This window comes from Buteo buteo, chromosome 1 (genome assembly GCF_964188355.1).
Source record: "Buteo buteo chromosome 1, bButBut1.hap1.1, whole genome shotgun sequence".
NCBI classification, from domain to species: domain Eukaryota; kingdom Metazoa; phylum Chordata; class Aves; order Accipitriformes; family Accipitridae; genus Buteo; species Buteo buteo.
The window spans coordinates 73,561,361-73,575,455 of NC_134171.1; positions in this window are offsets into that span (position 1 = coordinate 73,561,361).

The window sequence follows — 14,095 nt, forward strand, 5'->3', positions numbered from 1 at the left end:
AGTGAAATGTGATATAAACTCCTTTTTTTGTAATAAGTTATAGCTTTTTTCTTTAAACTAGAAATACTTAGAGGAACTAATGTCTGTTGTGTTCTTTATATATTTCAGACACAGAATATTTGGATATGTAGGTATTTAAGGAAAAACTGGCATAATGGTTGCATGTCAGTCATAAGAAGTTCTTTTATGGCATGAATGTATAAAAATAGATTCTTAAAAATGAAAACCACACTTTATTATCCACGTATGCTGCTGTTATCCACTAGCTGGTGTGGGAAAAAAGTTTGCAGTTGAACTATTTCCTTTCTGTATATAATGCAAGCATTTCAACAGTGGACAATTGAAGTAGCAAGAGAGAAAAAATAAGTTTATTCAGCTGGAGTATCCTAGCAACTGAGAAATATCAGGATTTTAGACTGACAGAAGAATAAGTGATACTGGTTGAGACACTCATTATAGATTTTTAATGTATTATAAATATATTTTCCATCTGTTTGCTTTTTCATTGGTTAACTTGTTGAAAAGAAATCTGTATTTTCTTTGAATTGTGTGTTAAGAGATACTACTAGTGCTGTGGAAAAATGTTTTTTAGCTTATAAATGGATATCTTTCTTCATTCTAAATTATACTTTCTTCTAAAGTATTCCCTCGTAAGCAAATGGAATTACTGAGAAAATAAGCATCAGGTCATGACAACAAATATTTGTGTGTAACCTGAACTTTTCTTCATGACCAGATAACTGGTCATGAAGACTTTGCAAGTGGGGAAGGATGAATCACAATTTTAGAATTACTTGAAATGGATTGAAATAGCCATCAGTAAGAATAGTAAACTCATTTAAAATTCAGAAATGTTGAATGACTACATTTTGTTGTACATTTTTTCACATCAATTTGCTGCCTATTGGGCTTCATTGAATGTTGTTGAAGAAATTATTGGTTTCCCTATGAAATCAGTGAAAAGCTTCTCATTGATTTAGATGGGTGTTAGATTCTGTTGGAAATTCTGTTTGTATTTCCATATCTTTGTGAAGGCAGATCCAAAAAAACAGTCTGTCCTCAGCCATTCCAATTCACAGGTATGGTCTGCATTTTAGGGTGTGGATCGGGGGAAATATTTCTATTAGCCTTAATAGCCATTGGGTCATGGAGTTTCTTGTTCATTCACTATTGACTTTTTTTGTTTGTTTCTCCAGCTGAGACAAAACAGATTTTTAAAAGAAAAAAGACAGTTCAGACAATCTGTTTTTTCAGTCAGCTTCTACAAGTAATGTTTTCTTCTGCTTTTTTCTTTTGATTACATTTAATAATAGAATGTTTAAATCCATTCATTAAGTTACATCAATCTTAGAAAGATACATCAAAGCATACAATCCATAAAAGTAATCAACAGTCCAAATATTTTCAGTGCCTGTTGGCAATTATGGTAAATATTTGGATATAGGGGAAAATGGTTATTACAATCTTTTTTTCTTTACACCAGCCACCTTGGCTTCCAGTTTGTGAAACAAAAGATGCACATCATTATCTTACTGTTTAAAAAAAATTATTCCAGGGATAATCCATACAGCGTTGAACACAACTTATGTATGGTCCAAACTCATATAAAGATACCTTGAAGCAAAGAATATTTTCATAGCACATTACATAATAGACTAGGTGTGAAATTAGTTTTATGGTGAATGGACACCCTGAAGGTTGTTAGCCTTTTATTATGTACAGCTTCTATTATATAGCTACATTAGTATTTTTTTCATAGATAATAAAGTACACTTCAATGAATGAATTATTCTTAAAGTATATGGAGAAGTTCCTAAATATCTCCTAAAGTATTTTCACACTGTTATATTCATAATAATTTAGAAATTTGCATAATCTACTTTGTTTACAAATATTAAGATGTCAGGAAAAAGATGAAAATTTGTTTTTGTTAAAGTTGAAGTTTTACATTTGTGTCAGTTCTATGGTTAGCATTTCTCAATATCTCTCTGGTATATCATTTTAGTTATGCTGAAAAGGGATTAGGAAGAGTTTTCTAATGTTGTTATGGGACCTCATCAGTGCGGCTGCAAAGCTTTTGAACATATCTTACCAAGTTTCTCAATCCCAAGAGAAATGATTTTGCTCTCTGTGGTGTTCTATAAAGCTGCATTTCAGTTGTAGGCATACATACGAAGCCACCTATGTACTGTTTTAAGTTGTTTAAACTAGGCATTCATGTATAAGGTAGTTTTAGAGAAAATTATTTAATCTGAGTATTCTGATTATATAGCATGAAAAACTGGAAAAGCTCTAAACAAGCAGAACATTCCTCTCCAGACAAAGACCAAATTTGCTAATTGATGAGATTGCTTTTTGCTGGAAAACGTCTGTTTGCTAGGACAGAACAATTTCCTGTAAATACACTAATTTTGGTCTAACTTTCTTAGCTCTAGCAGTATAAGCCAGTAACAAATCCAATAGTTCAGTAATTGCAAATTTGAAATCAGTTATGTAGGAGACATAAAGTTTGTTTTCCTCTCCATCTGGTTCATGTCTAGGTTTTAAACCATAGCTCATCCTGGCATCTTCTGCCACTTGTTCATGACCTCTCCCGCTTCTGATGTTACACCAGTAGAACTGCTATCTGGTCACAGGTTAAACCCTGTAACAGAATGGGTTCACATTGCTTGTATATATAAGCAATATATATATGTGTGTATATTTATGTATTTTCCTAATGTAGATGCCTGTGTGACTACAGCATCAGTTGTGCTGACAGAAGGACGCCCCAGCGAGTGAGGTGGGCTGGCAAAGTGAATGATGCTGCAGTTGACATAGGAGCTGAAAGCAAGGCTTGTCAAGCTAGTCCTTCCAGTCTCGGTATTTTTAAGCATTGGAACTTTCTGTGATGGCACTTGAAATGGTTTGATACTGCTGTAATGGGAACACTTAAAATCTCAAATTCAACAGCTAGACAATAATTTCTCATTGATTTCTGTTACGCATTTTAGCTCCTTGACCTAGATTTATATCCAATTTCCAAGTGATGTCAATGCAAGTCCTGTCTGAAGAGTACGCAGAGAGTATGCACTCAGCATTTTAGAATTTTTCAGTATGGATTGGTAGCCAGGCATTAAGTTTGCCTTAGCAGTTGCAAAATAGGTCATAGATAATAACTATAAACCATAACCATTTCTATTTAGGCCATGTAATATCCTATTAAGGTGCTGGTTGAGTGGTTTCATGACATGTCTAATCTTTAATTGAAATATTTATTGTTAATTTGGGAGCATCTCTTGCTATAAGATGTTTCATATTCTTTCTGTAATTTCCCTATACTGACATAAATCTGTTTATAGGAAAGTCCTGCAGAAAGTCCTCTGGGGAAGACTGAAACAGTCAAAAGCAGCACACTTCTCTACCTTGAGAAAAATTGCAAAAGGCAGAGCTGTCCAGAAAGCAGGAGTAGTTTGGGCTTGTACTCAGTCAGCACATACCTTTTGACAGTCTTTGCCTCAAGGGCTACTGTCAAGGCTGCAGTGGAAATTAAAACTGACCCTGACCAGTGGAACTCCTAAGAAAGGAAAGACAGATTTGTCTTTTCTGTCTTGAGAGTGATTTGGAGTCGAGTTGCGTTTGCACTTCCCTGTACAAACTGCATGAAAATTCACCCCACGGTTGTAAACTTCTCAATTCAAACACCTACAAAATTATCTGAATTGAATTTCTCTTTTATAAAGGAACTTTCATGGTGTTCAAGGCACCCCAGTAAACTGGATGGATGTAAAAATGAGGCTTCATATTAGCCTTCCATATGTTTTTTTTTTTACAAGAGCTGTTTTACCATTCTACGTGGGGGGACAACAAAAGAAAACAACAAAAAAAAACAACCTACTTTTTCTAGGGATTTGGTCTCCTCCAAGTTCTCCTGCTGTCAATATACTGCACAAGTAATATTCTAGTCCCAGCTAGACTTTCTAAGTGCACGTGTAGTATAAATTGTTTATACATCAATATAAAACAAATGATAGCTGTTATGGGTTGGATGTTCTGTTAACCAAGGTAAAACTGAAGGAAATTGTATTTCTACAGTTACTGCAAAGTTCTTCATCCTCTACTTATTTTTAAACTGATTTATTCTCAAACTCAAATCTTAAATTACAAAGCTCAAAGGATTCATGTGTCTTATGAGACTACTGACCATATATTTGTGTTTAGTGGCAAGTTTTCCACTTCAGTGTAAGCTATATCAGCCCATTAGTGGAAAGATTTTCTTTCTCTCCATGCGAAGATAAAGTATGGACCATTGTGTACAGTTAACACCTGAAAGACTGGAATTACAAAAAATAGTAATAGTCCATACATAGAGTGACAATATTAAAAAGGGAAATGAGTATATTCGTAAGCAGTTTTATTTAGTAATTTGTGGTATGCATATTACATATGTTGGACTTCAGTAAAAAAGCTCTTGTTTTTGTTTTTAAATGGAAACTTCATAAAGCAGTGACAGGAGGTTGGGTTTTATGAGATTCCATTTCTGTTCTCAAGTTTGCCACTGGGTTATTGGATGATTTTAAAATATAAGATGCGATTTTATAAACTTCCACTATAAAGAAAAAAAAATGCTTTATACTTTTTCAGGAAATACATTATTCTCTGAATTATTTTTTGAGTTAGATACCCACATACTGTGTTCATTTCTTTGAACTCATCCATTGCAGTGAGTTTAAAAGTAGATTATAAATCATTAACTTTCACATCAAGCAGTCAATGTTTAGGATTTCCAACCATTAGGGAAGATTCTTACTAGCCTAAGGATGTAATTTAAGGCAACTGCTAGAAGGCAGAGAACCATACTATGGGGAAGGGATTGATAAAAACTTAACTAACAGACCCAAGCATCACTGCAGAATTCAACTTTTAACCATTTGGTGAAAAAGTTATAGATGCTTCCAGTTGTCAGCCTAAGTGATAGAAAGTTTCAGTGCATGATTCATTGTACTTTAAGTTACTTTATATAATGTCCTTTTTACAGCAAACATGGTTTTTTGGCCTGAAAAAGGCCAGGGATAGAGGAGGGAGAAAGTACCAGATCATCTAATTATGTCTTTGATAATTAGACTGATGAATTAACTTTCCCTAGGAGAATGTTCATTGCATTTAGCTTTGAATATGTGTTATTCCATTCAAAATTACTTCCATTTTTAGAAGGAGAAAGTTTAATAAATACAAAATCTAATAATACTTGTATTTCTGTGCGTTATAAATCAGTAAGTCCTCAAGGAAAATGCTATCTCTAACAGACCTGGTAATAAAATAAACAAAAAATAAAATAGCTGAAATTAAAACTCTGTAATTAATTCTATCCAACCCCTTTTCATACCAAGATTGCAAATTTTCGTTCACATTTTGGATATGAATTTTTTTTACATAGTAAACTGAAAAACATGTTTTACTCAGAACATTGTAGGACTCCCTGAAAGCCAGTCCAAAAGAACATGAGGCTGATAGAAAACCCTGGCAATTTAATGTAAACTGTAGGCACTGTGTACGTAACTGTGGAGGTCTACAGCCCAGCTGTTTCAAACGTTCACTGTGATCATCCGGTAATTGGAGGTTTGATTGATCTGAACTACTGTGGGCTAACAGTACCTACAGTAACCTACTAGTAAGTGAATATTGTGCTTGTGCCCTCTCTACTTGATAAACAGAGGGGCAACTAGAAAGCCTCGTTCATTAATTTAAGTGAAGTACCACTCTCAGCATTGCTGTTCCTGGTTTAACCAAGCAGTTACCTTTTGCACAATCACTCTTTGTTAGACTCTATACAGACTACTATTGTGGAGAAACACAGGGTGCTTTCTGGGCTATTTTTATTCTTTCTTTGGTGTCATTTGGGCACAAAAGGGTTATTCAGACTGAAATTATGTTTGTTCTTTGTGTATGAAGAAGTCAGAATCTAAACTAGTAACTTCTCATAATATCTAAGAACAAATACTGTGAGGCAGTGAAGCCAGTCATGGGAGACTAAAGATTTCAATAAAAACGCAGCGCAGAATTCTCAATAGCACATCAGGTATAAGGGAGAGCAGAGAGAACTGCTTTCTGTAATAGAGGAAATAATAATGATTAAGGTGACTGTTCCGCTAATAAATAATAAATAACAAGAGAGTTCACTGGTAATAATACCATTAAAGAGCAGAAAAGAGACACTCTCTCTCTGTAAAGTAAGGATTTTACACAATGTGAACAATTTAACACACCTTTGAAGACTTTGCTCCAGTTGATCAAAGAGAATTTTATGATCAAAGGTGCTTTTTAGAGATGTAAAGGAGTAGTGAGAAAATAACCTTTATTGAGTGAGCATAAACTCAATATGTAATTCATGACCTCTAACAGCATAAAATCCTATACTGTGGACAAAAAAAAAAAAAATCAGTCTGTAGTACACACTAAGGGGAAAAAAGGTCTTTGTTTTTGTAGGGAGAAAATGAATGGGACAGCCTTGGGAGAGACGTACAACAAAATGTATTTGAAGACACTGACAGAAGCTACAGGAAAAAAAGAAAAGAAGGGATTGGGGTTTTGTTTTAGTTTTTTCCACAATTGGTGACCCTTCACAAATGGAGTGAGAAAGAGGCTGTATAAGGTGATCTGGTAAAAGCTCGGCTTCCCATTAACATGGGTTCTTAGAAACATACAAGACAAAATAGCGCTGTTGGAATTTTAGAGAAATCTTCAAATAAACAAGCATTAACTGGCTTCTCACTTGCGAAGGTTCAAAGTTTAGCTGAGGATTCTTGGTGCAGCACTCTGTGAGGAAGTGGACTCTCCAAGCTTTATGATACAAAAAGCTCAAAATGACTGAAATAATAATTTCAAACAATATGTCTTAGGATTTCATTTTCACTGATTCTAAAACTAATCACTATTTACCAGGTGAAATAAATCTCAAATAACCTCCTGGTAAAACGCACCTACAAACAAAAAAGTCATGGACCAGCTAGGATTTCTTTTGGAATACATAAGAATGTGTCCGTCTCCTTTATATAAACTAGTACTGATAACCAGGTACAGGTTACATTCATTTGTGTGACCCAGATCTAATTCTGAACACAGCAGACTAGATTTAAACCTGCTGTACATATTAAAAGAAGATGTGTTAACCTATGAGTTGATGCCTTTAACAATGCACTGCTGAATTCCCTGATTCCTTTCTGGCATTTGTTACTTGTGCTGTAGGATTATTCACACACTCCATGTTACTGTCAGAGGGGTCCAACCCCGCTGTTTTCTGTTCCTACACATGTTCTGCTTCTGGCGATACCTCCTTACACCCGGACTCTCGAGAGGTGGCAGGTGATTCTTTGAAGATACAGAGAGACACACTCACTCCTCCTGCAGCCCTTCCCCTGCTCCAATAATAGAACTAAATAAATAAACAAGCAGAAAACCTTGCCCTCCTTCCCGTTGAAGCCGCTTATTTAGTATTTATTACACGGCCAATAATATTCCATTGTAGTTTCATCAGGCCTCTTCACATAATTTATTTTTATTAACAAGGTATTGATGACCTAACTCCAAGTCAGAACCAATATGAATCAAGAAAGCTATTTTCTCAGCTTACATACAGAAAGAACCTTTAGATATTCACAGTAGATTTAACTAACTTATGCTTACAAACCCGCTCTGTGGAACATCATCTTAGTGTGAGAAACATTTCTCCATTAGTTAGCCCCCAGTAAATTTTGAGGAAAACTGATCCTGTTAAAAAAATTCAAAGGAAGAACTCATGAATTTAGAGTGGTTGCTGTTTGTAAATAGAAAAAGTATATATGATTTAATATTTTATATTCAAGGCTGTTGTAATAATTAGTACAAAAATAATGTTTAAGAAAATGTGCTGGCTATCTTGACAGAAGGATTTTGGGGATTTCAGTGTTTTAATGATTTAGTATCTTACCAGCTAAAAGGTCAGCATCACAAATTATCTAGCAAAGAAACAACGTATATTCTGATTTGTGGAGGGTCATTAAGTGCCAAAACTTCCATTGCAACTTCATGATTGAATAAATTACAGGGAGAGGTTTCGGTCATGAAGAGAAAAATGGTCTTACACCACTAGCAGTGTGTGGAAAGACATGGCGCCCATTTCCTAGACAGGTAAACCAAAGGAAGAGAACAGGTGAAAGACTTCAGTCATTAGCAATGCCTGGCTGACAAGCCTAACACCTGTGGTGTATTATGAACTCAGATCTCACCTGTTTTCATTTAGTTAAAAAGTGTATATCTAAACAGCATGAAATTAAAGTCAGTATTTTTTACATTTCTTTATGAAAAGGTGTGTTCATCTCTTTTCTCTTTTTCTTTTCCTTGTTTTTTATCTGTGGCTACATAAGTCTTTAGCAGTCCATAAAAAAAGAATAAGTGACAAATTGTTAATGAAATAGACAGTAGTTACTCTGTGCTAAAAAATGTTATTCCAAAGCAGTTATTATGAAATGTCTTTAAATCATCTCTATATTATAAAAGAGTGGGATAATAAGAATGAGGTACAATAACTTGCAGTTAAGGTAAAGTTACCTGATGATATAAACAAAGTCAATTTTCATGTTTGTTCCTCAGTCTATTTAAACTTTTCTCATTATGTATGCTGGGTAAAAATAAGTGAATAAATAATCCTGGAAGAAGGAACTGTAACTTAGAACTCTCCAGCTCCAGGTGAGTGCTCTAATCATCCTACTAGAGACTCATGCCCATCATTGTACTCCCCTTCTTTCCAGCTCAATAATTTTTTTCATTTTTTGTTTTATTTTGGTACAACTTCAGTAAGAGGAAGAAGAATGCCTATGTATTTCTGTGGAGACCTAGGGTGGAAAATGCCTATAAGCCTCTTAAGTAAAGCTTTTGGCTCAAAGGTGAGAGGAAAGACTGAGAGAGGTATTGGATCTTATTGGACTTTTAACCACTGGAATATCTTGTTGCCTGACCATTAAGATCCTGTACAAAAATTGGCCAGTGGCAGGTAGCACTGCAAGCTTCCTTGCAAAACAAAGCAGCTGCACTTTGATTTTTGTGAGTAACTTTGTCAAGTTTGTGCATCGGGTGTGCTCTGGAGATAGCCTACTGTACCGGTCAGGAGAATCTGTTTTCCAATTTCAATCTGGAGAACCTAGGCCTTTAACATGTTCTTCAGGCCATTTTCGTTCAGGCTGGGCAGCAGTGAGTTTTTGAAATGCTGAATAGCTACTAACGAGGGGTTGTTCAAGTTCCATGACTAGCTTCTATTAGTCCTAGTCCTTCTATTTCCATCTAGACCAGGGTTATCCTTTCCAGAAACAGTCTGTAACTTATGTCTGATGCTGAATATGAGTCCTGCTTTGGATTCTGCTTGCATCTTTTTTGCTTAAAGCACAGGCAAGCAACAGCATCAGTGGAAGGTCATTGACTCTACTTTCAACAGAGACTGTTATATTCCAATGTAGAGAGAAACACCTTTGAGCAAGGAGAAGCTCTTCATGCTGCCAGTCATGAGTCTCAGCTGAGAGCACCAGGTTTCAGCTGAATCTGGCACCTGCCTGTGTTAAAGTTTTTTCCCTGTTCCCCTGTCAACCTCTTTGACTCTCAGTGGAATAGTACTGAGAAGTACTCGAACATCATATATTGGCCTTAGGTGAGAGGTGGCAAATGTCAGATTCTGCCTGGGGGCATTGCTCTTAATTGTCACTTCTCAGCCCAGGCCAATACTTCACTATGTAAGTACCTCCAATTTGTTCAAATTCCAAGTGAAACAGGTTAGCTTAAGCTAGAGCTCCAAAACAAGTAGAAAAGGCACTTGACAGCTGGCATGAGTCACAGTGGTGATGTGGCAACTTAGAGCTTTGCTTCTTGCAGGCTTGTTCACAGACCATAAAGACCTGAGCTATAAGCTGCTTGGCTCCACTTCTAAGTGAATGCCTTAATCTCTGGCAACATTACTGAGAAAGAAAAATGTGAGCAGTTGGAAGACTGACGTGGAAGAACCATGCACATCAGGAGTGTAACTAAGGACCTTCCTTGCAAAATGCATTTCCTGAATGCCCTTCCGTCCTATACGTGTTCACAGGATATCAGTCCAAGAGCTCTGTTGATTGTCAATTTTTCTTTAATATTTTGATTTTGTAAGCTCCAGAACTCTGTGTGTAAATGCCTGGTTTTTATCAGGTGCTGAAATAAGTAAGTGTGCAGGGTTTACTTCACAGAACCCTATGGACCAAGGTTTTGTTTCACTTGTGCCATTTACATCTTAGTTTTAGGATAATGTAAAAGACCTGATTTTGCTACTGAATTTGAATCTACTGAAAAAAGGAACTGGAACCGTAGCAGATTCTTGAAAGACAGTGGTAAATGCACATGAAAATGGACTAGTTTAAAGGAAAAAAGAAGTCTGTAAATTGATCAATGATAAGTATCTTTAATGGAAGCTGAGAGAGAAAGGGTCAGCTGAGAAATCTAATAAAAAAGAAACTTGTGATTTGGTTCTCTCTCCTACTTCCTCAGTTTTTGCACTCTCCCCGCTCTACTAAATTTCATCTTAAAGGTGTAAATGATGCAAGTTTGCAGTAGGTCTGGTTTTGCTTCTATTTATATTGAAGTATATCTCATTGTATCAACTCCTTGTATTCTAAATGGAAATGTGTTTATAAAACCATCTATCATCAAGCTGAATATTTGTATATATCCAAATCCTCTAAAGACTTACAGACTGGGATTCATACCTATTTTTTTTATTCCAGAAGAATAAAATTTTAAGTATATGGTTGTAAATGAAAAGCAATGACTTTAATTAAACTTAAGGATTAGAAAGAGGGCTGAAGGTATTAAACAAATTTGAATGTATTACTGAAATGCCTGCTTGAATTTGGCTCAGTCCATGAGTTTGTTCTCAGATTCATTTTCATACTGTAACTGGCAATAGAAGATTTGGAATAGCAACAGTAATAGAGAAACTGTATACAAAAAAACAATATGAAAACACCCAGCAGCCATTAGCCAATATGGTAGTTCAGAAGAGAAAGTCTACCTGCTTAAAATTAAAGATATGCAACTGTGACAGTGCTGGGAAGAACACATTTCCATTCAGCTCAAGGCTTAATATTAACATGCAAAGAAGCTGAGGGGTGTCTTTTCAATGCATAAGGATTTATGAAGTAGATGGAAATGACTCAGAAAGGGTCAAATCCTGCAAATGCTTCAGCTCAATAAAATTACAGGGGGAGTGAAATTACTCAAGGGCGTATTAGACAACTGAGCCCACTGAGTGGGTAGGCAAAGGATAGACAGGATTACAGTGGTTGTGGAAGTTTACCTCCCCACTGCCCCCAAAATGACTATAATTTTATTTTGATTCTGAGAAAGCAAGAGAGAAATCTAGCATTGTGTTAAGCATCAGCAGAGGAAGGATAAGGCTGGGTATTGACTGGTTAATTAATCCACAGCTTTGAGTTGAGCACCACTTCTGTGTTGGTAATACTAATTTTAATTGCACAGATATGGTTGATGTTTTTATTTGTAACATTTCTTTTATAAAACTGTGACTTTTCCTTTCACTCTGAGGTGTCTAATTTCAAATGAGATAATAATTTTGTTATTTTGGTCAGACACAAGGATTCTTACTGGTGTGTTTTTTCTCTCTTCTTTTCTTTCCTTCCTTTCCTCCATAAGATGGAAGAGCTAAAAATGTTTTGGCCATTTAAAAAAAAAGAAGGAAAAAAAAAGGAAAGAAAAAAAAGAAGGTATTTGTAAAAAGAAATACATAGATCTTACAGGATGATCTTATAACTAAGGCACGTCTTGGCCCCCTGATTCGATAGTGATTAGATACCACTATTTTAGTCTGACTTTACATGTAGTTTTGTTTACAGATACTTGTATAATAAACACTACCTGAAAATTCCTCCATTTTTGTTGAGATGATTGTGGATGTTACTGGACACTCTTTTGAGAGTTGCTCACATGTCTGCCTTATAACAGTTTAAAACCTACAACTTAGTGTATGTATATTTTTTTCCTGATTGATTCAGCAGGGTATTAAACATGAAATTAATATGGAAATATCATACCCATGAAATTTCAAGTGAAGAAATAGCAAGATGCTTTTTCACCTCCCTTAGTTTACCAAGAGGATATGAAACCAGAATCCCTTCTCTTCTTAAAATTGAACTGAAGTTTAGAGGTTGCCCTTCTATACAGAAAAAAAATCTTCCAATGTTCTTAAAATATTCTGATGATCTTGGATTTCTCCTTTTAGTCAATCCTTATTATTTTGAGGGGGAGAAGGGGAGTAAAATAAAAGGTATCACTTGTTGTGGCATCAGAGCTAAATAAGTTAATCTTCTAGTGACCAGCATTTGATCAAATCTCTCTCTGTGAAAACTTTATTTTAGCTTATTTATGTATACTTGCATTTTGTCATCAAGACAGTTTTTACAATGATGTGTTCAAGATCTTTCTTGTAGTTATTTGTGCAGCATTTTAGAAGAATGACAGCATTTATATTTGAAATAGGATGCTATTGTAAAAAAATGTATACTTTTATGTGTAAGTCATAAGACATACCAATACACTGTATATTTGCTGCTATATTTGCCTTCTGCTATTATAATGATTGGGTCATAAAGTAGCAACACAAAACCATTAGACTCCACCTGTTATCAAGGAAGCTCTGAACTTCAGTATTTTCAAACATTTAATTAACTGTTAGTATGATACTGGTTAAAACATTGAGCAGATACTTTGTTCTTCATTTGGTTTCTTAAGAGAGGTTTTAAGCTGTACGAATCCCCGTAGCCAGGACAAAACAACTTTAAACCATATCTCTACCAAAGAGTTTCCTACAAGGGAGGTAAAAACTACAAGAAGAAAAACAGAGTACAAACCATACAAAATGTAACTACTGTACTTAGATATAAATCACTGCAGTGGTGTTCAAATTGATTTCTCAGTGTGCTGGTCATCTGAAATTATTTTAGATTTACAAAAAAATTTCAATTTTCTTCACAAAACAGAATATTAAATTATGAAGTTAATTTGGATTGAACTAGATGTTTAATTGAATCTACTCACTGCACCCTGTCCCTTCCCAAATGTTTTCTAGTATTTTTTCAATTAACTACTTTTTTTTCTTCAACACAAGACGTGATAGAGAAGTGAACGTGAATTACTGGATTTTTAATGTAAAGAATAATGGCACTAATTACAAAAAGTAGTTTTAAAATGTTAGTTGAAACGTGCAAAATTGCATGGTTTTAATTGCTCCAAAAGATAAAATAATATGTTCCCCTAAAAAAAAGTTTAACTTTGCTTGCCTTCCTCAGTTTTCCATCCCTCAGGAAGGGAATCAGAAGGAAAAAGATATGAAATTACTTAATTTGGGATCTGGGAAGAAAAGATGGTGTCATTAATGCATACATTTTATTTTCTTTCACCTTTTAAACATTTAAGAAGGGAGTATAGGTAAGAGGCAGGGATAAAATTATTAATACCTTACTTATAAATCATTGCTGAATAGGCCTCTTGTCAAGAATTTATTAGCTAATATTTCCATTTAGCTATCCACTGTAGGTAAGAGTCAATAAGAAGTTTTATATGTGTGTGTGTGTGTGTGTATATATATATATATATGAAAATACAACAGGAAGTGGAAAGGAGTGAGAAGATACCACAAAACCTAAAAATGAAATGAAATATTCAAAAACTTACTGAGGGAGGGATGTCCATGAAGGATATGAGGAGCCATTTTCCTGTCAGTGATGATCTGAAAGGCAATTTGGACAAACTCTTATGAGTCATGCTTCAACAGTGATAATGAAAATAAGATTTTTTACCATATTTTGACCAAATACTAATTCTACCCTACAAGAGGTGAAAGTATTTGAATTAATCAGTCTGTTACCCATCAATAAATAGTTCAGCCTGAACACGAATTCCTCAGGTTTTTTCAAGACAGTGGGAGAAGCAATGCCTGCACAGTATTAGAGTAGAGGAAGAGACAACGAACTCCAATGATACGTTGCACCTAAAATTCTATTTTAGAACAATTTAAAGGGTAAGATTTCAAGCAATTGATAGAAAA